Source organism: Hordeum vulgare, chromosome 7H (genome assembly GCF_904849725.1).
Source record: "Hordeum vulgare subsp. vulgare chromosome 7H, MorexV3_pseudomolecules_assembly, whole genome shotgun sequence".
Classification (NCBI taxonomy): domain Eukaryota; kingdom Viridiplantae; phylum Streptophyta; class Magnoliopsida; order Poales; family Poaceae; genus Hordeum; species Hordeum vulgare.
This window is the reverse complement of record NC_058524.1, coordinates 591,694,769-591,699,163: the sequence shown is the minus strand read 5'-3', so window position 1 is coordinate 591,699,163 and position 4,395 is coordinate 591,694,769. Positions and strand designations below refer to the sequence as shown.

Genomic DNA, 4,395 nt, shown 5'->3' with positions numbered 1-4,395 from the left:
GAAATGAACAGCAACGACGTTTTGATCAAAATCGTCGTAACTTTTACGACGATTCCTGGATTGTCGTAACCTTTATGACGATCCTAAATCGTCGTTGGCGATCTAACCCAGTCCTACGTGACAGTCCTACGTGGCAAAATTACGACGAAATCAAAACATCGTAGTTGAAATCAGCCCAACCCATTTCAATTGATCACATGGGCTGATTTTATTTTTTGAAGCCTTTTCTTATTGGGCCTTAGCCTATTTACCATTAGTATTTTTTTCAAATTTTTTTATCATTATAATTTGGGCCATGGCCCTTTAGTGCCCAAATACATTTGGTCCAATTTTAGTTTTGGCTCTTTTTCATTTTTGAATTCAGCAACTATTTGTTTCAGAACTTGGTTTCATTTCTATTTGTTGGACCTTTTTCAACCCAATTATTTGTCCAACACTATTTCATATTTCATATTCAAATCAAGAAAACTAGAAGTCGAATTAAAATCATCCATCACATAACATCACATAATACATCTCCCAGGTTTACATAACACAATAATTCATCTCATGAATACATTTTCTTACACAGAAATATAGCAAGAACACACAGAATTGTACAATAGAACAATGCCACATCTACTACTATTCCAACAGTACAACGGACTTCATTTCACTCTCCTATGAGACATGCTCGAGATGCGACAACTTGTCATCCTACAAGAACATTAATCAATCAAAAGGAAATAAATATAAAAAATATTAGAAATAAAAAGATTTTTGTTCATCCTGAAGATGATGTAAAAAGAAATGCAAATGCGAACAAAAGCGAGAGAGACATGCACTTAGTTTCCACTCCATTTTCATCCCTAGTGCCGGTGCATCATTATTCTTAGAGGTTGTGTAAATTAAAGCTAGTGCATCATTATTCTTAGAGGCTGTGTAAATTAAAGCTGTGTGCAGTATGTGTAATATGTACTTTAGGAACCTTCCGGCGTGCCGCATCTCACTGAATTATTGTTGATGGTAGCTTTTTGGATCAATAAGCTGCTACATATAGTGAGCTTGGGTTACATTTATTACACTAGTTATAAAAAGATGGATAAGAATACTGGCACAATAGAATACTCCTACTGCATATATAGTTAAATAACGTTTGTGGAGTAAGTGTTAGCGATAGTTTAGCTAAGAAAAAGGAAGTGAGCTTCGTGGGTGGTGCTGGAAACGGTAACAGATTCAGCTGTCAACATACATGGACAAAGAACAAGTAGCACCTAAACTTAGAAGGAAGGTCAGAATATACATACATACATAGTACATGAGAATAATATACGTACGAGTGAGAGAGGTTGGTCAATCTACGCTTTCACTATACGCAGACATAATACCACTTCTAACTGATGAGATTATTTTAATTTTTTTGTCATGTCTAGCTACAGTCATAGCTTGCCACACAACGTGCTAATGAAGAAGTGAGCGCTCTCGCAAAAATCGATGTATGATTACTCAAAATCTCAAATGAAAGGATTCAAGCTTGCTTGCTGGTGCAGCCACAGCATCAACTCGAAATCGATGTATGATCACTCAAAATCCCAGATGTAAGGATTCAAAGCCATAGCTCGTCCAGCCATGGCATCAACTCAGAACCGGAAAATGAATGTTGTGTGCAGGAGTTGGAATGTATCAAGTGCACAAGCTCATATCTAAGTATGTTGCTATCAAACCAAGGTAAAATCATGAATGTGTTTGTTCAGTTGTGGTACTACCTCAATAGATGTGGCGGAACTTCCACTCGGTGTCGTGCAAATCCTTGGCGACCAGCTCCTGAGACGGCCGCTGCTGGTTGTAGTCCTGTGTTCCTGGAACCAAACCAGAGAGCTTGAGCAAACAAGTTGACTGAAAGCGCAATGGCAAAAAGAGCATATTTAGCCTAGTAATTCGACATGAAGTAATTGTTCTTATCATGGGTTCTCAACTAACACTATGTTTACCAGATAAGGTATAAAAGAACATTGATAATGATTTTCCCAATGCCACCGGTCTTAATAAGTACACCTCACAAACAGGGAAATTATTGTATTTATTTTTCATTTTTCATGCATACAAAAGTTATAAATAGTAAGGATTCTAACATTGTCATCATGTAACTCAAAAATAAAACTTTCTAGTACTGTATTGTTATTATAGCTATACCTATACATATGAAAATTGTGTGCACGTGCCACAAAAAGGCTCCTTCAGCAGTTAAGAACAACAAATTAGAAGAAATTTGCTATATATACAGGGTTAATTAAAACAATAGGTATGTTTCCCTTTAAAAGAAGTATATGTTTTAACAGCAGGAACAAAAACTGTTAGTGAACTGAATAGAGAGCACACTTTTTATAGCCTGGGTTTTCAAGCTACCATCAGCATCAGCATCGTGCAAGACCTACTTAAGCAAGAGCGGAAGAAGGTTTTCAAGCTGCCATCAGCATCGTGCAAGAGCGGAAGAAGGTTTTCAAGCTACCATCAGCATCGTGCAAGACCGCCTCTTCAAAGTCCAGGAAGAACTACAGAATGGTCTGGGTAGGAAACATTTTAATGCAGATTATTAGACAATCTTTTATTACTGTTGTAACTGAACTATTTGCACAAATCAGGAAACAATAGTCATCCAATGTGAATCACTCTACGCACAATCAATCAGGCAGATACAATTAAAGAACTGCAGAGTAAGTACATTTGCCTTTCTAGGATTAACAGTTAACTCTAGATCAAGTTCTCTAAGCACTCAAAAGTTCCAACAGTATTGCATGAAATTGCAATGTACAAGCACGATTCTACCCGAGATGATAAAAATTTCAAGAGACTTGAGCCCTTTCCACCAAAATGTAACTATATAATTTGGCCAGTCAAGGTCTTGCAAGCAGCAGCACGCCGGTTGAGGCCGTGGAGAGCGAATTAGAAAGCTTATCCTTAAAAATGAACCACGCGAAGTAAACCTCCGACTCGGACGCTCACAACAAACAGTTCACACCCTAAAAGTATCAGCTCGTAGCACAAGCCCAGCTAATCAGCCAGCACTACAAATCACAGACATCAAGCAGTATCAACAGGTTTGAAAGAAAAAAAATCCTCTTCGCCAGCCCCATGGAACCGGCTGGATACTAAACTGGCCCAGTCAGCCGGCCATGAATCTCGAGCTCCGGCCCGAACCAAGTCGGCCCGCGCGCATCCTTCCAGCCTAGCTCCAACGACCCTGCCAAGCTCCAAACATGAGTGCATCCATATGCAGCCATTGGCATGATGCAATTACCACATTAGTGATTATACTTACGCCATTCATAGTCCATGTGCTGTACAACACAGACATGAGTGCATCCATATGCAGGCACATAATTTAATCCTTAAACCAGTTACATGTTGAAGTGTTAAACCTATCAAATATAATTCCAACCTGATGCAGAAATGTGGGATCGGCGCTTTTTTTTAACTCAAGTCAAATAGGAAACATGTTGAAGTGTTAAAACCTGTCAAATAGGAAATTCCCCAAACCCAGGTCAAAGCCTTCATATGTTAAAATCCATCCAGTGTCACCATGCTACAAACCATGGACCAGAGTCACGTAAAAAACTCTAGGCAAGCATGTTTAGCTAGAGGCACCTTTACTAATCTGAACGACAAACAACTGAGCATTAGCACCAAGCGATGCCTACGAGCGCGTCTGGCCAATTCCGGCACCCGCGTTCACAAATCAACCGAAGGTTCTGATGGCTGCAGTTTTGTCCTCAAGACTCGAGACCAGACGATCCAAAGTCATTTCTTAATTCTTCTTCTTGCTAATAAAAGCTAGGTGAAACCAACCAACTTGACAGCGGTGTATCTTTTTTTTGTGGTTAGTATATCTTTTTTTAGATAGATAATAGTATACTATATTTGTGTACATGTTGATTCAGTCTGCAGCCGAGCATACGTTTCGATTGTCAACTTACGCTGGGGCGATGAATGAATGATGATGCGTGCGTGCGTCCATCCTGCAGGGCACAGCAGCAGCTGCCATGCTTCTCTTGATGCGTTCTGTATCTGCAAAAACACTTGTTAATCGCTCTGCCAAATTACCCGGGAGCAGGCGGCCGTCGGCCGTGCGGGGAGGGAAAGTGAGGAGGACGCGGCTGGTTGAGGCGCAGGTTGTAGAAGGGGAGGGAAAGGGTTTCCAGGGCCGCGAACTTCGTTGAGGCGCCGCCGCAGTGGCGCTTCACGTCGGACTCCTCCTCCCCGCTCTCGCGCTCTCTCGCCTGGGACGAGCACGATGCTAGAGCGTTCACGCCCTGGAAAAACCGGAACACAAGCACATCCAGTGTCATATCGTGGAGCTTAAACGGCGAGGGAAGGAAGGAATCGCCGGTGGAATCCATCGTTACCTTGTGGGCGGCG

General features: G+C 41.1%; 1 long non-coding RNA gene across 1 annotated transcript; it reads right to left on the bottom strand.

Moving 5' to 3' along the window:
• Window positions 1-503: 503 nt before the first annotated feature.
• Window positions 504-1,148, bottom strand: LOC123413535. The gene is made up of 2 exons (XR_006613760.1): window positions 959-1,148; window positions 504-696 (listed from the first exon to the last, which is right to left on the bottom strand). It is a non-coding gene; the product is annotated as an uncharacterized LOC123413535 (long non-coding RNA).
• Between the last annotated feature and the right edge of the window lie 3,247 nt (window positions 1,149-4,395).